Below are 23773 nucleotides of genomic sequence, written 5' to 3'. Positions count from 1 at the left end.
TTTTGCAGAGTGCAGGTTTGGAGGCTCTTCTATATTCATTTATGTCCCCTTCACATAAATTCTCTTTATTCCTATTTCTAGTTCTCCTAAAGCATTTGGAGTGAAGGATGCTTCTTTCTTTTTGAATAGTAATAAGCTGCTGTAACAGACAATATCAAGGATTTATTGGCCTATCCTTCAGGGAATGATGTGCTCTCGACTGGCCTTATTCCACTGGCCTTCTGCACCTCTCCACCTGAGTGAAACAGGAGCAGAGCTGTGTAAAGTCACTGGAATTACTTGAAGGTAAAGAGAGATAGGATGATTATCCACAGTGTATTATCTGAGACAGGGAATGTGGCATGTGTTTGCAGTACATATAAAGATGTTAAAAAAGTATTAATCTAAGGCTTGTTGCACAGTATCAAGGTACAAAGACACTGAGTGAAAGAACAAGGTGTAGGGCTCTAGAAAGAAATGAACACAGTTGCATGAGAAATAAAATGGGCTGCATTTGGTGTGTCTGTGGAATTTTGTGCAGGAATTCAGTTTTCACCTGAAGAAGCAGACTGTACTTTGCTAAATGCAACATGACCAATAATGTTAAAAACACAAAAGTTGGAACATAGGTATGAAAAAAAAAAAGGAAAGTCAAATGGCCAAATCCCTGTGCACCAGAAGAGATGATGACATACAGCTTAACACCTGGTATGCTGGGGAGTCTGGAAAGAATACTTCAGAATCAAGAGACTTGCAGAAACAGCATTGTGATGCCAAGACTCTCTTATTGCAGCTGACTGGAGAGTTTGGGGACTGAGATGTCATTTATGACAACAGCTCCTTTTGCTCCGTGTGAGCCTGTGTAGGTGGGGATTGTTCCAGCAAAGGGAGAGGCTGCTGTGCCAGGCAGGGCTGTGGTCTCAGTAGGCCCCAGGGGCAAATTCTGCCATGTATGTGCTTGCTTGTCCCTTTAAGGACTCCTCCTTCTTGCTCTTGTCCACTAATTATTAAAGAAATTTTCCAGTAGCTCCTTATTGCAGCTTCCTCTAACACTTCACAGCATCTCAGCAGCAGCTAAATTAGGAAACGGCCAAACCACCCAACACATGAGATCTTGGACAAGTAGCTCCTGTTTGTAGAAGCTGGTGATACTTGGAGCATGTTTGGATTAGCAGGTCTGAGGTCTGACAGAGGAGCAAAGCCCTTCATCTGCAGGATATTGCATTTATTTATGTTTATTTATGTCAGGTGGGGTTGTGGGCTGCTGTACATTCTGCTGGTCTGCAGCTGGCATTAAGGTACCCAGGCATGAGGGCTGGATGCTTCTCATGCCTCCTATTGTGCCTCCTCTCAATGACTGTGTCTTTGAGGGTCTGTTATTGACCAGTGTATCTTTGGTTTGCCTTGTCACAGTCACAGAAGTGCAGTTAACAGAAAACCACCTTGATTTAACATTTACTTGCATGAAGCACAGATTTTTATTATGCAAACCCCAATTTCTATTGGATATTGTTGAAAAGTACAAAGAAAAGGGGTAACAGAAAAAGAATATAAATAAGAGAGGTTTTCAAGGTTGTGGTGACCCTAGGCACACAAAAGTGAGGAATGGGAGGCAGCTGTGGATAGTTCCAATCTGCCTTTTGCCAATCCCACAGTCCCAAGACACTCTGAGGGTTCAGCTGCCTTACTTGCAATTATACTCTTGCAATAAAGTCTGATAAAATCTGAGCTGCACTGCTGACCATTTGCATTACCCTTTCCTTGAGGCTGATCTGCAGTTGCAGACAAGAGGCAGGATGCAGGAGGCTCAGGATTGTTCTGCAGAGCCAAGCAGGCTGCTCCTTCCCCTGCACTCCCTTCCCACAAAGGCAGCAGGCTGGGTAAAGCCTGTGTCCTTGGGGTGGGCTGCTGTTAGCACAGAAGGCATGACAACCATTATTAAAATGTAAGATTTGGCCACATACCTGGAGCTGTGGGTGAGCAGGACACAGAGAGAGGAACTGGAAGGTCAGGGTGGCTGCATGGAGCAGCACCTCCCCTCTTATCAGGGCTCTTGATGGGCAGTCACATCAGCCTGGACTCCTGGCAGGCATTGCCCAGTGTCTGGCACATGGGACAGATTTCTGCAGCCACCTTGTTCACATAGACTAGCACTGATCTTCACACAGCTCCTCACAGCTACTGAGAAATGCAAAGGTGAGGCAGAGCACAGCTATAGGTATAGACATACTGGGATATATTAGGGCATAATAAGCTTTCAAGAGAGCTCTTATTTGGGTACAGACTGTATATGCTAATTATATGGCAGCAGTCTTGGCAATTAGCATACATGCTTTCAACTTGAATTTCTGATTGCTGTAATAAAGCCAGTGCTGCCTTCTCCACTCACTGACTTCAAAGCCTTTGTCTTGATTTAAGAAATGCTGTCTAAAGCTGTTAGGAGAAAATGAAGCTGTGGTACTGCCACTGTCAGGCTGCCCACTTAACAAACTGCATGGTAAATGGATGAGCAGCCAAGCTCCCTGCAATGGTTCATGAGAGCTTTGAAGCTGGAAAATGCCAGCCAGCATTTATTGTCATTGGCATACAACATAATATTCCCACAGTGAATACTGCACAGGTCTTCCAAATCAGAGCGTGCATCTCTAAAATATGAGCACCCAAAGATGCACCTTGGGTCCAGATCACAGACTGTCATACTTTAAAGAGAATATTATGTACATATCCCAGAAGGGAAAGTAATAATCAGTGGAAGAAACAAGAATAGAAACAAAGAGAAATTTTAAGTTCCCTTGGATGATCCTGCTAGTCCTGGGACCCAAGACCAGCACAGGTCCTGAGTAACATTTAAAAATGTTTGACACCTTAATCTGCTTGGGCATTTTCATCAACCCCAGCAGACATTTTAAATTGCTGTAGCATTTCTGTAAATCTGGTTGCAAGCTATCTTTGAAAACAAGGTTTAAACCCTCAAGCAAGTTAGTAATTTACATAATTTAACCCTAGAAGAGTCATCAGCATGTGGTTGTGCAACTGCAGTGGGTGAAGTTTGAGCCTGGCTGGAATTCTCCAGGGCAATCCTTTGCAGAGAGCAGGAGTTGTCTGAACTGCCTACGCCAAAATTAAGGATTGCAGTCCCCTGTTGCTGCCAGGGTACATTTCTGGTTCAATCTCAAGCTACATCTTTCTCTTCAAGCATCATCATCATGTGGAAGCTCATCTCAATGCTGCAGTGCCACAGTCAAAGTGCTAATATCTGAGTGTCTTTCTGGAGACTGGTTGAGGTCACCCTGTGCTCAGCGGGTGCCACTGAAGTTGATCTAGATTTCCTCCAGAAGGAAGTGAAGCTGTGTCACATCATGCAGGAGCATCACTTAATGCTTGGAATTTGGAATAAAACTCAATATTACAAATTACAGCATCGAATGGCTGGTGGCAATTTTGCCAGACAAATATCACATGTCTTTCCCAGAAGGATTCAGTCTTTAATATCATTTCGGTGCTGGAGGCTTTTCCAATTTCTGTTTATTAGAAACTACTTATCTATGTTGGAGGTGCTGCCTTTAACCCAATAGAGTTGGATCCACCTACAGCACTGTGGAAAACATCCTGTCTGCAGCATTTTGCTTCCATAGACTTGCTGTATAACCAAAGCAAATTGTCTCCTTGCAGAAATTAGGCTTTTGAAGGGCTAAAAGAGTGTTAGCTCTTCATCTGCTTTGTGTGCTTTGAGGCTCTTTCCAAAGAGTTCAGCTTTTACACCCTCAAAGCATGGAAATGTATTGCTGACAGGGAAATGTGGAAAGTGGTGTGGATGGAGAGCCCATGGAAGGAAGAGCAAAACAGGGGCTCTGAGATGCCAGGGATGCTGTGCCAGTCCAGAGCCAGGCTGAGGAGCAGTGCAGCCACCTGGCTTCTCTCCCCTTTTTTCTCTCTTTCTCTTACTACCTTTCTAAACCCTGATCACCAGCTGCAGCAGAGGTTCTTGCTATGTAGCTGAACGGGTGCTGAAATGCAGCATTTTGGGGAGCAGTCTTGTTCGTTTGGAGCACCAAAGTCCAGCAGGCTCTATTACTTGGAAGATTTCCACTTGCACAAGAAAAGGCCAGTTTCAATCACCATCCTCACGCCCAGATTTCCTATAGAGCACAGAAGAGGGAACAGCTGCTTGCTCCACCTTCACCTATTTCAGCCATTGTTTTGTTTGTTTGTTTGTTTGTTTGTTTTAATGGGACCTTAGTGAAACCATGATGTTTTTCTGTCTCAGTGAAATCTTTCCTGTCTCTCTGGGGAAAGAGCAAGTGTGGCATGACTGGATTCATTCCCATTTCAAGGAAAAAAATAGAATTCAAGGTGTAATACGTAAGTGGCAAATCTGACTGTCCTGAACATTCATGTAAATGCAGTTATATACTTGAACCTTCTTTACTAGGCAGTAAAAAGGCATTTTTATGATGCATTTTATGGGGCTGAGGAGGTGAGTGAGCCATGGTCATGTGAGGGGACAAGTCACTCTCCTGAAATTCTCTAACAAGCATTTAATCTTTATTACCTGGAGGGATGCTTTTGGTAACTGGGAAAGTGAGAACAATAGAGAGCTGAGGTCAGTTTTGGTGGAAACTGGTCACAGTAATTCATACCTCAAAAATAACTCATATTAGTTGGTATCCACCTTCTCAGGCTCCACTTTTGCCACCTCCCTGCAGGTCCAGCAGCTTGGCTGTGGGCTGTGGTGTCCTCACCCACTGCAGATTCAGGCTGTGGTTTTCTAATTGGCTTCCAGAAAATTAAGAGAAAAAAATACCAAAGTCTTGTAGCCCCTTAGAAGACTGCATGTTTCCATGTGTTTGAGCCTCCTGGATGCAGAATTCCCATCGGCCCCCAGTGGGGTCGAGGCTCTGGAGTGCTGGCTGCAGCCAGAGAGGTGCAACAGAGGTGGCAACACCTTCTGGTCACTCTTACAGGTGCCTGGAGCTCTCAGGATGCTGCTATCCCTGGAAAGGGGCACGTGGGATGCCTCTCCCCACACCCATGCCCCGGTGTCCGTCTGTCCTGGTGGCTGTACTGCCTCACCCTGCCTGGCCTCAGCTCAGCCAGCCCTTCTATGCTGTGATCACACCTCCTGATGGCACTGCAGACATACTTTTAGAAATCCCGAGCAGCTCCCTCCTTAGACCCATATTTCAAGCTCTTATTTAATGTTGCCCCCTTTTCAGAGGTTTTAAGAAAGGTGGCAGCGCTTTATTGAGATTGGGTTGTTGTTTTGAGGCAGGCAGAGTGATGGCATTTTATTTTGATTTCAACAGCACACCCATTAGGATTTTGAAAGGTAGTAATATTCTCTGGAAACAGAAGAGGGCAGCTGTTTTTTGGGAAATGAAGAGTGCATTGACTGTTTTTGAGAATGAAATAGCAGTCACTCAGATCTAGATGAGAGAGCTTTTTTTTTTTCATGAATGAATAAAAATAGCACAGTATTTCAGGGCCAGTGCTGGTGTAATTAGTGTGTGAAATAGCTGGACCCCCACCACCTTCCACTGAGTCCCTGGGTTTTGTCTGGCAAAATTAGATTCCTTGCAATTTTATTGCAATGTAATTAAAAAGTAACCAGGGGAATACAGAACTCGGTCTTCAGTGATGTTCAGCTTCAGACAGAGTAAAAAGCATCTGCAGCTCACTGAATTGAGTCAGTTTCTTTATTTAGTGCCCATGAAGAAAAAAAAAATGCTGTCAATTGTCTGTATGCATGGAAAAATCAGGTTTAGTAAATGTTTTTCAATGCCTCCAAATACATGGGGATATTTTAATTGAAAAAGTTTGTATTAAAGAACAAATGCATAAATTCCAAACCAAAACATCCTCCTGGAGTAAAATCTTTGTTTGTAATTTCTCAAATCAGGCATCTTGATTTTTCAAACTTCCATTTCCAGTGTTAACAATTACACAAGTTTGACAGGAGATTGCAATGAGCTTAAGTTCATCCAAATCTTTGTTTCCTGACAAATATTTGGCTGAAGACCATGTAGCTGCTCTAGTGTGCAGCCCTGAGCCCTGATTTCAGGCCCAGAGCAGCCCAGCTCTGGCACCAGCCCCAGCCTGCCTTGCCTTCAGCCTGTACACCTGTTTTTCAGTGCATGCAAACAGCACAGAGGCAGTGCAGCCTTATAGCACAGGGTGGCCAGGTTTTCCATAAGAAATTTCCCATACCTGATTTTCCACATGATGCCTGTTCCCCATCCAAAAGCCATAAGCCCCACTCCCAGGTCCCTGTGGCTGTGCTGGGGACATGGCTGGATCCAGAGTCAGGAAGTTGGGTCTGTTTTTAAAGCCAAAATAATTGCACTGAATCCCATGGAAACACATGTCCTGGATGTGTTTGCCGTCAGTCTATTGTGTTCCCTGGATGCCACATCCTGGATGTGGCTCTTAATGAGAGGGGCAGTTAATCCCCATTCCTGTGGGACTTGTCCTTCCCAGTGCCTTTCTTGGTCCAGGCAGGTAATTTGGAAAACTCAAGAGTGACTTCTCCCAGGACCTTCCCAGTGCCACTGTGTCCTTCCAGCTCTGAAAACAAATGGGAATTTTTGTTTTTGGCTGCACCAAGAAGCATGTGAAAAACAAATTGTCTTTTTTTTTTTTTAATAGCTCCGGGGCAGAAATAATTAGAGACCCTCCGTAATGAGGCAGTGCTGACTGAAAGGGTAGCCCAAAACTGCTCTTCTGATGCAGGAAATAATGAGGGCTGCCCTAAACTTTTAATCAGAGGCTCAAATTTTATTTGCAGCTCCTGACAAGGATAGCATCCCTTAATAATGCTCCTGACAGTTCCAAACTCCTGAAATTAATATGAGAGCAACGAGGATTTAAAGGAAGCGCTAATTACAGATGCTGGAATTATTCTGCCGCAATTCAAAACCTCTGATGTGGAGAAACTCTTAGCATGGTTGGGCTGTCATCTAATTTCTATGAAGTTTTGCTGTGAAAGGTGACCCTGGCTTCACACACCTTCCTTCTGCAAGATGTGGTCATCCTTCCCTCACATCGACTTCCACAGCCTGCAGAGAACTGGGATGCAAGCAATTAATTCCTCCTGCTCTGGAGACGCTACTCATACCCACCGTTTTGAGTGCTCTTCCCTCTATTTCCCCTCTCATGATTAGTCATAATGTCCTCGTGGATTCACATCCAGGCTTTTTCCAAAAAAGCTGACTGGTTATGCAGGTGGATAAAACAGAGATGGCTGTGGCAGTTTGTAGCTGGAGTGCCCCCTCTGCAGCAGGAACAGCTGAACCTCATGTGGAGCAGCTCCTGCTTTTCTCTGCTCCATGGGCTCGTTTATTAGACCAACAAATTGGTGCCACTTCACATGGTTATTCAGGGATTGTGGGGCATGGGTGGAAGTGGAGGCCAGGCAGCCTCTAGGTGAGAGAGAACCATCCATGCACTCTAACCGTGAGTGCACCTCCCAAAAAGCACAGATCTTTGGAAACAATCTGACATTATCAGTAGACCTACTTATGCCTTGCTCCAAAGCCACTTTTTACCCCAGACATCCTCCAAATCTCCCAGAGGTGCATGGAGACCCTGCCAGGTCCCTGGGGCTGGTGGGCAGTGGGAGGTGGTCCCTGGCTAGTGAGTCCTTGGCAGGCTGGGTGGGTGGGCTCCACCCTTAGCAGCCACCTGGCTCTTTGGAGCTTTCATGGTGATGCCAGGAGATTGCTGCTGGCCTGACAAGCTGCTCTGGACACCCCGAAGGATCCATCACCATCCTCCTAAAGGTTTTGTTGGGGTTTTGGAGACTGGCTATATGGCAGCAAGCCCAAACTGCCCTCCTTGCATGTCCTGAAAATGCTCTCTGGATGTTTAGCATTCAGGAGAACGAGAATTAAATTGGAAGGCTTTAAAGTGAGAGCTTCAATTTCCAAGATCAGAGGAAGTCACAGACTGAGGGACTGGAGAGGGACCTTCCCCAAAACGTGAACATCTTTTGATCTATGCAACTTTTTCTAGTCTCTCTTACAGGCAGCTGTGAAACCTGAATCTTGATATTAGTTCCAACTGTTGAATGGCATTAGATGATTCATCTCTGCTATTAACACAAAAAAGTAATACCATTTTCTGCTTTGCACATAATGCCTTTTGAGAAATAGATGAAGACATAAGGGACACCGAAGAAATATTTAATCTAAGCTTTTTTCCTTCAGCCCTGTATTTTGTCACTCTATTGAATGATTATACTCCAGTTCCTGCCCTTCCCCAGTTACTCTGGAGACAGTGACAAAGGCAGGAGCCATCTCATCCTGCTTCAGTGCCCCTCTCCTAAGGGAGGGGTGTGCATCTTTTATCAAAAAGTAATAAATGTTCTTTGGTATAACTGAGTGAAAAGAAGAAGGGGAAAATCACCAAGCTGGTTTCAATGTGCTCTGTTAATAAGCCAGAGCCACTGTCATAAAAATGCCAGCACCAGCATTGAAAATCGAAATATAATCTCAAGGATTCAGGTGTGAAATCTAATTTGGCCAAAGAGGGGGCTTGGAGATTTTTCCACTCTCTCTGGTCAACATGGAATCATGTGCATAAATACAAATATTCCTGGGAAGCTTTGCAATGAATCATATGCTTGTGGCAATAAAGATGGAGAAGTTTTTATTGTTGTGGTAATTCTTGGCATGGGACATGGATTTTGTAGCTGAAAGACAATGGCCAATTTTACGGATTTTTGAGCTCTTATTTATTTGTGAGGACCTTGATAGAGTGCAATTTGAACTTGCCATTCCTCTCCCCCTCTGCTATTAAAAAAGGGAGCAATAAATCAAAGATGAATTGATAGAAGTAAAAATGACAGGAAAAATCTCGTGGTGTTGAATTTTGGGGAAGGACATTTGTAAACCACATACTTAGTTCCAAATGTCACTGTAAAATAATGTTCTCTCTAAATTTCCCTGAAATCATGGACCATGTGCTGACCTCAGCTTACACTAAACCTGCTAAAAGTAAAGAATTTTGAAATCAAAATTTTGTACTAAAAATTGAGAATTTTGAATGGTCTGAGTGGGGACAGAATGACATTTTACACAAGCATCTTAAAAGCTCCAGTTGTCCATAACTTAGTAGTGGGTGGCCTCATAACATCCATATTTGTGTGTACTGGGGTTTGTAAGTGCTGTTATAACTATAGTAAAATATACAGAAAGAAATGAGTTAACTTCCCAGGGCTGGGAACAGAAATCCTTTCTTTTTTAGTGCCATTCTTGCTGCTGTTAAAGGTTTATCAAGAGGAAGCTGCATTTTTCTCAGCGCATTATTATTGTGGTTGTTTCCCCAGCACTGACAGCAACCCCAGTACTTTCTCATTATGTGGTGGATGTGCAAGAGCCTGCTCTGTCTCCCATTAAAATCAATAACTATCTTCCTTAATTAGCATTCAAATTACAATCAGTCTTTTAACATTACTATCAATTAGGCACAGCACAGCCATGCCCTGTTGTTTGTCTGAATTCTGCCAAGTGAGCCAGGTTCACAGAGGCTGGGTGGGATGGTGGGCAGGAGCCAGAGCCAGGGATTTGGGTTGCATCCACCGATGGTCACAGGCTCTCTGAAATATTGCAGGAGGAGGAGGAGAATCTCCTGAAACAACAGACACGGCACAGCTGGGTTGATTGCCCTGTTCCAATCAGATGAATAACTTGGATGTGTCAGAAATGTGATTACATCCACAGAAAAGTGAGCCTTTCCTCCCTTTTTCCTCCGTGCTGGATGCTGAGGGCTGGAGCGACCTTGGCATGCAGTGAACTTTCCCCAGGAGCTGGGCTGGGGCCCAGAAATTAACACAAGGCAAATTACAGCCCATGGGAGCAAAGGATAAGTGGCTGTGAAGCTGCAGGTTGGAAAGCCAGGGCATAATAATGCTGGGTTTATTCTTCTCCAAGCTCTGTATATCAAGGAACTGAGGTAGATGTTGAGGAGGCACCACGAGAGCTGGAAATGATTGATTGTGTCATCATGACTCCTCCAAAGCACCTGCCAAGGGGGACCTGCCACAGGGCTGGAGCTTGTGTTTGCTGTGCAAGATTTTTTCTTCAGATTGGCATCAGAGTATTATCAGAGTATTTGCAGTGCTTCAGTCAAAAAAAAAAAAAAAAAAAAAAAGAAAGAATGAAAGTGTTTTGATGAAGTTAAAGCAAAGAACAAACCTGGTTCCCTGATGGCTCTACCAAGGTTTGCTGAAAATTAGCTGCTCAGCACATGGTGATATTTGCTGGCAAAACAGACCAAATTGTCTAAACCAAAGCACATGGGGCTGTTATAAACCTCCTATGCCTTAGATCAGAAAATTGCTTAGCACTGGCAATTTAACATCCCTCCTCAATCTAATAGAGATTATCCTCTGGAAAGGTCTGTTTTCTACTCAGAAAACTCAGACTGCCACATATTTTCCTCTGTCCCCAAAGCTTATATTACATTTGCACTATTTAAACTGCTGACTGTTTTTTGTATATTGTGTTTTACAACCACGTGGTATGTTTGAATTAATTCTGCACGTGGGAAAGAGAGGCAGACAGACAGTGCTTTGGAAGTGAGGAGTATTTCCCCTTGGAGCTCTGTACTTCACCTCCTCTCTCCATTTTCCTCATCTGAGCTGATAGAAGACCCTCTTGGCAAGGATAGCCATTGTCCATGTGGAAAAGTGACCTTTTAATTTATATTTTTCGCTTTCTTGAATCCAGTGAGCATCTGGAAGAAGAATGCAGCCAGTGCTGCTCTGCCAGAGGGTTTTCAAGGGCTGCCAGCAGCTGGTCCACGTAGGTGAGGCAGGCTGCTCCAGACCAGAACTAACCTATTAGCATTAATTAAAAGACAGAAGTATCTAAGTGTGATGGAGCTTGCCTGTGTTGCTCCTGGGGAGGAATCTCAGCCTTATTTATTAACCTCTTTGCTGCACATTGAAGGACATGCTCCAGACATTCCAGCACGGTCTGGTGCGACCACATCAGTAAATATGGACAGAACCAGGGCTTTTCCTGCAGGATAGAGGATGTGAGCTGCCACGAAATACAAGCATGGCACCCCAGTGTTCAAGGCCAGGCTGAACAGGGCCCTGAAGGACCTGATTTAGGGGGTGCCATGGTTGAGGGATTGTCACTAAATAACCTTTAAGGTCCCTTCTAACCCACACCATTCTGTGATTCTTGTGGCCTTTTAACCTGGACTGCCTGTCAAAGCAGGAGATGGGGATTCAGGGGCAGGAAGGAGAGAAACAACTTCCCCCCTCCATCTCTGCTGTCTTCTTTATTCATTTACATCTCACTGCCGGATTTAATTTATCTAGATGTGCCAGCTCAATGAAACTTCTGTTTCTTCTCTTAGCTGCTGTGATAATCTCACCTCTGCTGCCTTCTGAAAATAGAAAAGCCATGCAGATAAAATGGCCCATTTCGATGAGTGTCCTTGAGATTTTTCAGCTTTCTTTTCTTCACAGAAAACTCCAAATTTCACCTCAGCACCTGAGGCTCTGATTTCAATTTACATTAATTTCAGACAGCACAAAGTGACTCCCTAATAGCTGAGAGCATTGTTAATACCTCTCTTTTTTGAGGTAAAGAAAGAAGAAAATGGTCTAAAAGAAATTCATATATTGTTCATAATAACAGTTTGCAATGAAGCAAAACCCTTAATGTCCCTATGAAAGTCCTTACAATAAAATACATACAGTTCCCTGTTTGGCTCCTAATTCTTATCTCACACTTTATTTGCTGGGCTCTTTGATTTTCTGAGCAAGATAGGAAAAATGAACTCTTGGTGCTCAGTTCACAGGAGCCCTCTCATCAAAGAGAAGAGAGTTTCCTCCCTAACCCTGAGTAACCCACCTGCCTTCCACAGGTAAGGAGGGGATGAGGGGAAATCCACACTCTGTGTGGGGTTTTCCAGCTGCATCACAAGGTCTGATGGGGAGTATCCAGAGGAGAACTTCAAAGACTGGTCACTTAAAAACCCCAAATCGTGATACATATTCTGACAGAAAGGTCGTAGCTCTTGCTTTAGCTTGGGCAAGTGAAAAATGGCTTTATTTAACAGCAGAGCACTTATCCCCCTTGAAATGCGAATGAAGATTAATCCTTGGTCACGCTGGGAGAGAATTTACTTTGAAATGGCTGTTATAGTGATTTTAAATTAACATACACAGCGCACAGAGTGAATTCTTTTCCTCTGAGTGTGTCCACTCTGGGCACTTTTTACCACAATTTAATTGACTGCCAATTAATGTAAAGTAGTCAGACATTTTTAAGGCCAGCGTAGACATTTTCCCACATTAATCTGCAAGCTGGTTGATAATTAATCTGAGACATCTATGCTCCCCAACCCCAGAGATAGGTAAAACCATCAGATAGCAGACACTTGTTACTAAAAACCACAATTATATCTTCATTTATAACAGCAGAGGAACAATGTTTAATTAGTTACATGATATTATTTGTGGACAACTGACTTCCATATAGACAATGTGTAGATCATCTCAAGTTTTATACTTGGGTTTGAAAATTATCTCAGGAAATCATTTGCTCCTTTGTGCTTCTCTTCTGACCTCTTATTTAACAACAGAAAAAGAGAATGAAAAGGGTTTTAGCAAAGGTAATGTGTATTCTTTTCAATAATGAGTTTGTGGATTTCTTTCCAGTCAAGAAAATCTCAAGAAATTGAGCAAAATATTTCTCTCCAAAAATTTATTCAGCCTGAAGTTATTTGTGACTCTCTTTGGGAAAAAAAGGAAGCATTTTCAGAAGAGACAGGTTCTACAAAGCATGTTGCATGTGTAGACACCTGCTTCATCTGCCATCCCTTGAATTTGGATGAGGTGAAGGTGCAGGTGCCTTTGCATTTGCCTGACATTTTCCATTCCCTCTGTACACAGACACAGGATAACCTCAGGCTCACTGCAAGCACAGGATCTGTTTGGTACTCTCACTCTTGGCTTCCCTTGTCTTGCAGAGACACCCCAGCACCCACAGACAGAGCATTACTCTCTGTAGAAGGTCTTGCCCCTTCACAGCCCAGCCCTTGCCTGGGGGAAGGTACAGGGGAACGAGCAGCCCACAGAAACACAAACCCAATCATCCCATGTCTCATCTCATTTCCCAGTGAGCACAATAACCGCCTTACAGCTGCCAGGTGATGAAAACCCTCCACTCTGCTAGCTAATGATGGTGTTTGAGCCAAGCTAGTCCTTGAGAGAGAGAGAGAAAAAGGAGCTGGCAGAGCCTCCTGCTTTCTGCTGGTACCCACCTCCTCCCAAAGCGCCAGTGACTGACTCATGCTTAGATCTCCAACAGCAGACATGCTGCCCAGTGCTGTTGTGACAGGTGCTGCCAAAACCTTTGGGGTCTCTTTCCTTTGCCAAATCAAGGCAAAGCATTTAAGTGAGTGAGACAAGTGGATTGCTCTGCTCCCAAGACCCTTGTTGAACTCATTGCCTCAGGATTTGCACCAATGCTTCAATGATGAGTTTTGCTGCGCCCTCAAAGCCCCCAAGCCCCAGACAATGTCTCAAAGCGTGCTGCAGGCAAGCTCAGAGGGATCTGGTGACCACAGGCTGGACTGGGCTGGTCCATCCTCCTCAGTCTGTCAAACCCAAGGTGTGCTGGCCATACTGGGGGCAGTGCAGCCTCTGGAGCTGGTGCTGCAATGCAGACAGCACTCATGGACACCCCCAGCCCCAGTTAAGAACAATAAAACAACTGTCACCTTCACTTGCAGAGATGGGTTTCAGCTTTGTGATTTCTCCCCCCGCCCCATCAAAACCTCTCCAATTCTGTAGACGCCCCTGTGGCTTAAGGACTTAAAACTTCTTCCAGGGAGGTTGGAGGAAAGCCCCTGCACAAACATTGAAAGGTTCTTAATCAAAGTCAGGAAGTGCCAGAGCAAAATGAATTGAACTTTGGGGTGAAAAATGGCTTTTCTTTTTAAGAAAGGTGGATACTTTCTATTGATTTTTTTTTTCTTTACTTAGGATTTTGCAGCAAATCCATAAAGAAACTTTCACTGCAATGTTCTTGGAAATAAATGGTCCACATATTATACACATTCATTTACACCCAGCAGATCTATCTAAAAAGAATAGGAACTGATTGAGTTAGCTTTCTGTAAATGAAAAGGGGCTTGGCTGTACCAGTCTTTTTGCAAAGTAATTTATCTGCTTGAAAGTTGGATCATCAGCTGTAGTTAGACCTCATTTTGCTTTCAAGATGCTTGTTTTGTGCATCCAGTCTAGGCTTTTTCGAAACCATCACGAGCTCAGTTTTTAGCTTGAGTTTGCACAAACTTCAATGAATTAGGTCAGGACTAGGGATGAGCCTTGCTGCTAGCTCAGTCTAACCTGTGGCAGCAGATGGTGGGACAACCAAGGCAGCTCCTGGGTAAACAAGCCCTTGGTAAACAAGCAACACCAACCTGGCTCATGAGCTGTGAGGAATTCTGCTTTTTTTAGTGAGGATGCTTTTTAGATATTCAATCATGCTTCTTGAAACAACAGCCTTCACATCCTGTTGCCCTCTTTGTTTCCTGTCTGGACATCTCCACAAACTCTGCCAAGCAGAGTGGCTTTTGGGCTTTGAGAACTCTCTCCTCTCCCATTGTATTCTTTCTAGAGGAGCAACAATCCCAAATCTTTCACTACCAGTAGTCATCTGTGTCTTCTTGCTGAGTTTGCTCCTCCACCAGCACCACAGTAGCTGTCCTACTGCCCACTAGCTTCACTCTGATATCAGAGGTTAATTCTGAGGAAAAGCCTCCCAAGGATCCTCTTTCCTTTCTGCCCACTCACATGAACCAGCGAGCTGGTGAGAGGGGTGTGGAGGGAGCAGGTCAGGGCTCAGGGCACATCCCAGGCCCCTGGGTGAGGGAGCTGAGAGCTCAGCATTGCAGGGGTGCTTTGATGGCCAGAGAGCAGCAGCTCTTTGTTTTCTCTGCCCTTAACTGGGGCTGGCTCCCAGGGATGTCCATCTCTGGTCTTAGGCAGGCCTGCCCCAGCTCTGAGGGATGTCCATCTCTGGCTTTAGGCAGATCTGCCCCAGCTCTGAGGGATGTCCATCTCTGGCCTTAGGCAGATCTGCCCCTGCTCCCAGGGATGTCCATCTCTGGCTTTAGGCAGATCTGCCCCAGCTCCCAGGGATGTCCATCTCTGGCTTTAGGCAGATCTGCCCCTGCTCCCAGGTTTGTCCATTTCTGGCCTTAGGCAGGCCTGCCCCTGCTCCCAGGTTTATCCATCTCTGGCTTTAGACAGGCCTGCCCCAGCTCTGAGGGATGTCCATCTCTGGCTTTAGGCAAGCCTGCCCCAGCTCTGAGGGATGTCCATCTCTGGCTTTAGGCAGGCCTGCCCCAGCTCTGAGGGATGTCCATCTCTGGCCTTAGGCAGGCCTGCCCCAGCTCTGAGGGATGTCCATCTCTGGCCTTAGGCAGGCCTGCCCCAGCTCCCAGGGATGTCCATCTCTGGCTTTAGGCAGATCTGCCCCAGCTCTGAGGGATGTCCATCTCTGGCTTTGGGTGTATCTGCCCCTTGGTGAGGGCAAAGCCCAGCGAGGCCCCTGTGCTGTAACACCACAGGAAGATTGGGGCACCCCAAGTTCCTCCAAGGCTGCAGCAGTTCACAGACACAGCTCAGGCCACAGTCACACCAGCAGACAGTGCTGGGGACACCAGTGTCACCCACCCCAGCACCTGAGATGCTGCTGCTTAAGCTTTGAGGGCACACACATCATTTTGTGAGTGAGAAATCAGGAAAAAGCAGCTGAAAGAACCTGCTGAGCCCCAGCAGCTGACAGAAGTCCTTTGAGTGAATTGGATCCAGTCCATGAGAGCCATGGGTCAGGATGAACAGAACCAAGCAAGCAGCTGCTTTGTCAATGTCCCCTTACCTGCAGAAAGGTCTGACAGCCTGGCTGGAAGGTGCAGGAGAGCTCCCAGCCCACATCAGCCTTGCTGGGTCCAGGGCTGGTGGGTTCTGGCTGAGGTCTGCAAGAGATGCTGACCACAGGCAGGGCTGTGCTGCCAGGCCCTGACAGTGTTTTACCTAATCTGCAGCCCTGGGGGAGGAAAAGCCTTCAGAAATCAATATTAGTGGATTTTAAATTAAGTGGTAAATTATCTCACCTTCAGTCACAGTGGATTTACTCCAGAATGGTTCCTACAAAAATTTACTGTTTTTCCTTGCAAAGAAATGTGTCAAGCACAGCACACCATGTATTCCCTCTGCTTTCCCCCAAAAGGAAACAGTAAAAATTCCTTCTCCCTCCCTAAATCTATGTAGAAACATCCAGATTTACCTCACAGAAAGTCACTGGTGAAAATATCATGATGGAAAATAATTTGGGGAATAAACCCCTCTTGCTGTTTGCATGAGGCATAGATACAACAATGATATCATACATAACTCTGGTGAGCTTATAAATATATGGATAGAAAATGACCTGCAAGTTGTTTTTCCCCTTGGCTGTGAGATCAGGTGCCAGTAGCTCTGAGCAGTGTACACTTACACATTACTGCAGTGCAAGGGAATCTTTTTTTATGGAAGGAAACACCTGTGATGGAAAAACAGCAATATAAATACTTCATCATTTCAGCCACAGCTGCTCTGTGGCTCTTGTGCTGAATTCTAAGAGATAGCAAAACCCATAATCATTTCCCTCTTCTGCAGTTTGTAGCCAAAACATCATTACAGTGAAACAGCAAGCTTTGCAAAATGCAAGAGGTGAAATCATGACCCTCACATTCAGATGTTTTCAGCCATGTGTGCCTTGTTTCCTGTTCCCAGGGGTGCTCCTCAGGTACCCACCACATTCCTGACTGTGGGAAGTGAGTTTGGAGTTCTGAGTGAGCTTCAGCTGGTGCTCTTTGTGGTGCTCTGCTGTGGCTGCTGGAGAGAGAGGGCTGCTGGAGGAAAAGGTCTTCTGACAACACATCAGGGCAGATGAATTCCTTAATAAAGTTTTGTAGCTCTAGGCTCTTAGTTTGAGTCCATTGGTAACTGCTGAAGGCTCTAGGTAAGGATGTCCCAGCCAGTCTGGGGGATGCTCAGGCACTCCAGAGGTTCTTGTGATGCCAAATCTGCCTGTTAATTGGTGGGTCACAACCTGCCTGTCAATGCCCTTTTGTTTGGTGGTTTTGGCTGTGTCCAGCTGCTGTGGGGAGGTTGTGGTCCTGGGGGAGCCGTGTGGCAGCTCTGGGAATAGGGAGGAGCCCTGTCCCTGTGTGACACCAAAGGTTTTTGTGAAGAATGGGGAGCTGCAGGTGCATGGAAGTGCTAATGGATTGTCCTAGAGAAAGTGTCTGTGACACTGGGGTAGTGCCCCAGTGCTGGCCTCATTCATTCCATCTGCGCCTGGGTTGGGGTGGCATGAACAGACTCACATTTGTCAATGGAGGAGAATTATAAACTCCTTTTGATTTCTATCTGAGAACTGTGCTCTCTGGTCAGTGCTGGGGGGCTCTGGCATCAGCAAATATGTTGTGGTGAATACTGGACTCTGTGGGAACTCACTGGCCCCATCCCAGCTTGGGCTGGGTCAGATGCTCATCCCTTACACTTTCTTTTTTGCACTGTCTTTGCCTTTCATGTGGCAAATAGCTCCCACCAATGAATGTCAGGATTTTTTGCTCATGAGCAGTTACAGACATGTTAATTCTTCCTTAAAGATACTTTAAAAGAGTCAAACTCCATACCCTGGTGCACACATTGTACATAGTAATTAAAAGCTCTTATCACACCAAGTTTTGGTTTAAATATAGTTCATAATTCTCTCTGGACTACAGAGGGAAAAAGTGATTCTAAAGCAATGTACGATAGAGCAGCCTGTGAAATTCATATCCCTTCTGAAAGCTGGGTGGGGAGTCCTTTCCCAAGGAGAGTTGGAAGGGGGAAACTGGAGAGACAAAGAGAGAGAAAGGGAAGAGAACAAGAAGACTCAAAGCAATGAAACACTCACCCCTTTCTAAATAAATACCTAAATTCAACATCCCAGCTGGATGGGTGTGGAAAGATATCCTGAGGGAGAAGAAGGGTTTAAGGGCAAAATGAACAATGAAGCTCCACTCTGACTTGAACCAGACCACTGTGAAGGGTGCAGAAGTGTTGGCAGCGCCACCAGGGTCTGACCCTCTGGGCTTTGTGGTGTTTCTGGAGCTCTTTGCTATAAGGGACCACTAGCATCCCTGGCTCTTGTCTTTAGCTCAAAAATAGAAAATTTGGTGTGCTGAATGTGAAAATGAGGATGTGTTTTACTGCTATAGAAACCTGTCTCCACAGCCGAGGGCATCCTCTGAGGATTCTCTGAGTGCTCTCTTGCCCAGTGACTGAAAAATATCAGCATTTTTTTGGGGTGTTCGTAATGCTCTGTGGAGAAGCCTAATGCAAGAAGAAAATCAAGAATGGAAATGGGTGTTTATTTCTTCACTTTTCTGTCCATTCAGCTTGACAATGCACTAAGGGGAAGGTCACAGCCTGTGCTGGTGGTGTCAGGGGATGCATGGCTGGGGTGCACCATGGAGGAAGGAGCACAGGTCACGGAGCCCCCTCCTCCTGCTCGAGCCCGTGACAGGCTGCAGCATCCCCAAATTACACACACATCTGTTCCAGCACCAATTAGTCATGTGATGTTTGAAACACCAAATATTCTCTCCCTGCTTATCAACACTGCAATTATGGCCTGTCAGGGTTTTATGCTCTACTCAAAATAAACACCCAAATGTTCACATTAACCCTTCAGCTCTCTGGGACTGTGGGGCTGCACAGCAGTTTGGGGGGTGAGCAGGGACCACAGGGCTCCTGCCGTGGGGTGAAATGGGGGAAAAGGGCAGTGACTTGTGCAGGGTGTGTGGTGCCAAGGCCAGGCTTAGAATTGAAGCTCTAGACTATTTGCTCAAAGGCTTTCATAATATTTCACCTTTCTTGCCATGTGATGTTATGAATACACTGCAGCTGCCTTGGCTGTGGCAAAGTTTTAAAGCATCCTTGGAAGAATTGATAATAATTTTTTTAGAACCCCTTTTTCTCCTGAATCACAGGGGTTTTTTTTCAGTGTAACTGAAATTTTACAGGAAAGAAACATATTTTAAGGGAGTTTTAATTTTCTCCATTAAAGGACGGTTTGCTTTTGATCTGCCAACCAGAGATTTTAATGATTTTATTTTACAAGAGGGGAATGAGAATGAAAAGGTTTTAATTTTTTTTTTTTTTTTTTTTTTTTTTTTTTTTTTTTAAGAAAAAAACCCTGTCTTTCTGCCTTTTTACTCAGGAAAACTGAAGTTTTCTTTTTCTCAGCTGCTTGAGCCTATGTTTATGCCAATGTGGGACATACTGCAAAATCTTTTGCCTGGACAGATATTGCAGAGGCTTTCCTTGCTTCATTTTGGTGGCCAGACAGGGTTTGTGTGCTGGTTTTCACCACTCACAGCTTCTGTTGCCTGCTCAAGCCTTACCCAGCAGTGCTGTGAAGGCAAAGAGGGCTTGGGGCTTTTTGGGGTACAGGGAGGAGAGGTCAGGCTGTGCTGAAGTACCAGCTGTGAGTACATCCAGTATTTACCACTGCTGTACCTGAGTCTTCTAGACAGAGCCCGAATCGTCTTTTCCAGGCCACTTCTGCTTGTTTTTGGGATGAACTTGGAAGCCAGTGCTCAAGAGAGACCCTTGGCTGTGTCAGTCAGGAGGAAGGGTCAGTGGCAGAGCCAGCCTCGGGAAACCTGCCCTGCTCCTGCCTCTGGAAGTGCTGGGGTCTCTGTCTGCTCTTTGGGCTCTGAATTCACCCCAAAGCAAGCGAGCAGAGAGGCTGCAGGAGGGGTCACAGATGTGCTCTGGCTCTGAGGGACAGACCTGGCTCTGCTCTTCCCTTCTCCATGACCTTCCCCTCTCCACTTTTCACACCTCCCTTGGCTTTGCTGTGCAGCTTTTTGTTTGGAAACTTGGAACTACACAGCAGACAGCAGCTAAGAGTAATGATGTGCAAGCTTTTTTTTTAATTTTACTCTCTATTGCTGCTTAATGACCTAAACTTCTTGAATGCTTTTGGTAAGTTGACTGAGGTGTATATATTAAATTCCTGGTGTTTCTGCTGTGAAGGGCTTCTAGCAATGAGCAATGTCAGAGCTAATCTGCAGCTCTCAGGGCCTGGGACACGCTGCAGCAATGTCAGGAACCACAGCCCAGCTCATGTAAAAATCCTGCTTTATGGATGCTGCTCCAACACCTCCCCTGCAGAAAATGTCAATGTCAAACAGAGAAGAAAAGCAATGGGATTGACTTGGACTAAGAGAGGCTCAGCTGTGTCCCAGCCTGCTCTTTATCAGTGTCACATGGGACATCCATTATCCAATTTTATCTCTGCCTTGGGATTACTTATTTCTTTAAGGGAGAGCTTGCTGCTGATTTTCATCTTGAATGGCAGTACTGATCCAGTGTAACATTCCAGCTGCTTAGGTAAAGTTACCCAACTTCTACTTTTCCATCCATCTTTCAAACAAAAAAAAACTTCCCCCCCCCCCCCCCCAAAAAAAAAAAGAAGTTATGGTTATAAAAATGTTATTTATAAGAATACTTTAAGACCAGATATTTCCAAACAGCCCTTTTCCTACTATTTATTATTTTGCCTTTGGAAGACAATGTTTGGAAATTTTTCTTTTTCCTCCAGGAGCTGTGTTGGATGCTGCCTTGCCCTTGCTGCTGATGAGATCTGGAAGACGAGATCTTGCTCAGGTCTCTGTGCTGTGCTAGGCAGGTGAGCTGAGTGGAAACCTCCTTCAGAGGTCCCTGGCAGCCTGGCTGCTTTGCTCAGTGGCTCTGTGGCAGATGGAAGCACAGCTGGAATGCAGAGGCTGGGGGGGATGCTGCTAATGAGGGGTGTCAGCCCGGCACAGCCCAGCCAGCTCGGCTGCTCAGCAAATGGGGCTGTGCTTTGGAAGGGCTCTCAGGCCTCAGTGGACAATGGCTTTAGTGCAGCCTCTAAAAACGCTGCTGTGACATAGCCCTGCTCTTCTGGGCCCTTCAAAGTCTGGGTTTTGCATGCATCTGCTATTTCTAAGGCAATTCAGGGAGTCAGAGCACAACACAGATGTCCCATTGCCTGAGTCCACACCGCAGCATGAGCTGGGCAGGGCAACCCATGTTTTGAAATACTCACAGAAGGTTCATCTCCACACAGACACGGGCAAATTGTGACTCCAAGAGTGCAAGCTCAGCACCTGGTTTGATCCTGTGCCTCCACAAGATAAAGAGCCATATCCCATGCCTGAGGACAGCAAGCCTCAGTTTCCCCTCTCCCACAGGCCAGCTCAGCTCCCTGGCAGGCTGGGATGTCCTGCTCTCCCATCACACCCTTACAGCACCCAGCTCTAGCCCTGGCCTGCCCAAGGGACAATGAGGAAGCTGAAATAACCCAATTCAGCTTCCAGGCCCAGTCCCTTACCCAGGATCTGAGCCAGCTTTCCCTGCTGAGCTGTTACTGCTGCAGGTTCTGCTCCACACCAAAACCAACTGCCCTTGGCAAAGCCAAGTCCTTCAGGTCTCCAGGTCTCCCAGGCCAAATACCCCAGTCATTCCCCTGCTCTTTCTCTTTCTCTCTCTCTCCATGGTGCTTTTTCCCCATAATTCCCACATTCCCAAAGGCTGCAACTTTACAAATTTTTCCCTTGTGCCCAGCAGCAGATTTGTGTGTTCTGGGGTGTTCAGAGCAAGAAATACCTGCTCTGAGTGCTGTAGCTGGAGCCTGGAATGTGTTTCTCTACACCACGGTCTGGTTTGTGGTTTCTCTCAATGTGATGATTCAGTTTAGTGCCAATGCCACAGTTGGGTGATATCTGATTTTGATACCAAAATGACATTTGATTTGCTTACAATAGAGAGTAAATGGAAGTAAGAAATATGTTACTTTGAATTTCAAAGAGAAAATCCTCATCTGAAGAGATCAAATGCCTTCTTTGTATCTTTTAAGATAAAATGCTTTTGATACCATCACAATCCACCTTTGGAAATTCTGGGATAAGAAATATTATTATCCGATCGAAAAATATTTTGCTGAAAAATCGGTTGCTCCACTTCTGAGAGAAATATCTGACACCTGCAGAAAGATGTGCTACTGGAGAAGACTTTCAGTGGTTGTACATGAAGCCACAGCTGCTTCTGGCTTGCCTGAGTCAAATTCCCAGTCCAGCCTGGCAGGGCTGGAGCTTGCAGCTGCTGGTGTGTGCTCAGGCACCCAAGGACAGCCAGGATGCTGCTATCAGCTCCTGTGCCCTGCAAGGCATGGCTGCTGCTGGCAGGTACACAATTAACCTTGCTAATCAGCAGCTCTCTGAGGAAGGAAGTGTACTGCTCCTGCAGGGAATTCATTTTTTGCTTTGAGTTGATTGATATTCATGTACTTCAATATTTCAGCGTTCCTCTGCTAAGAGTGTCAGGTCTGGCTGGAGCAGGAGGGATTTTTCCTCTGCTAGAGCAAGGCAAAATTACTCTGCAGGAGCTGGTGCTTCCCTGCAAATCTGCTCTGGGCTGGGAGTTGCTGGAATGCTTAATAACACTTGAGGAAATACTGGGGAAGGAAGACAAGGGATCAAAATCTACAGGGGAAAACATTGAATGAACTGAAGTACCAGAGGGAAAATAAGGATTTGAGGTGGGGTTTGGTGGATCCCAGGAGGCTGGCTGTGTTGTGACTGTGAGCCTGGGTCTAATGTGGGTCTTGCACTTGTGGTTATTTAAAACTCAGACTGAGCTGGAGAGTGTTGGTGTCAGCCCCAAGTGAACAGGGCAGGTTTGGCTGCCAGAACAGGCTGGAAAAGCCAGGATTTCAGCTATTCACTGCCAAAGATGGTGTCTGAGGGAATGGATAGTGCCTGTGAATCCCCTAGCAGGACCTGGCCCTGGGGTACATTCACTGGTAGTAGGCAGATGTTGTAGTAGGTTTTGAAAACAAAATTTGTTCCAAACTGTGATATTCTAAGCTTGGATTTGCTCATTACTAATTTTTCCAGGTAACACCCTGTGGAATGAGCCTTTATTAGCTGTAAACCCCTTCTGCAAGACAGACAAGCATTTTTCTACTTGAGTCATCCTCCAGCAATGAAAGTGAGTCCCCAAATCTGGGAAGAGATATTTCACCCACTAGCACAATCATATATACTTACAGGCTGTATTTATGCAAGGGAATGTACTAAAATTTTAGTCTGTTCTTCTGCCAGGTCATCTTATAAAAGACCATCTGAATATGCAGATGTGGTGCTCCAGCTCTCTAGGGTGCTGATTCAAGGCATTTTTGGTGTCCCCATTACCTTTCCTCACCATCTTTAGCCATGCAGAAATGCAGTTGGAGAGGAGAGTGGTTCAGTGTCCCAGTATTTGCTCCTCTGGATTGGCTGTGGCCTGAGAGATGCTCATGATCTCTCTTTACTTAATAAAATCATCACTCCTTCTCAGATAGTTTTTCCCAGCTGAATTTATCAGTTTAAACAACTCAATTAAAAGGCCAGAAAAACGTCCTTCAGGGCACTGCCTTTCATCACTGGTGAGAGGATGAATGCTGTACAAAGAGATTGCAGAGATGTGACAAATAGCATTGCAAGTAAGCCTTGAAAATAAAAAGAAAAGGAAAAAAAAATTCCCAAGCAAATATCAACACCTTTTCTATGTGTTACCCCAAGCTGGCCTGGCAAGACAACACAGCCCCTTGCACCTGGCTGTGCTCTTGGCTGAGGGGTTGAACGTTCTCCCTGGTGGCTTGTGGGTCATACAGGGGTGTTGTGGCTGTACCCTCTGCAC

The 23773-nt window shown here is 45.5% G+C and overlaps 1 protein-coding gene across 1 annotated transcript in view; it reads left to right on the top strand.

Annotated features, from left to right (window-relative positions):
* ZMAT3 (zinc finger matrin-type 3) overlaps window positions 1-20670 on the top strand; it is a 38022-nt gene extending 17352 nt beyond the window's left edge. The window contains exon 7 of the mRNA XM_041467788.1: window positions 20652-20670. The gene's annotated coding sequence lies outside the window, so the exon portion shown is untranslated. The remainder of the gene's footprint in view (window positions 1-20651) is intronic.
* Window positions 20671-23773: the final 3103 nt, after the last annotated feature.

Source organism: Pyrgilauda ruficollis, unplaced genomic scaffold (assembly GCF_017590135.1).
Source record: "Pyrgilauda ruficollis isolate IOZ18807 unplaced genomic scaffold, ASM1759013v1 scaffold21, whole genome shotgun sequence".
NCBI classification, from domain to species: Eukaryota; Metazoa; Chordata; class Aves; order Passeriformes; family Passeridae; genus Pyrgilauda; species Pyrgilauda ruficollis.
Note: the sequence above shows the minus strand (reverse complement) of the source record. Positions and strands in the feature narration are given on the sequence as shown.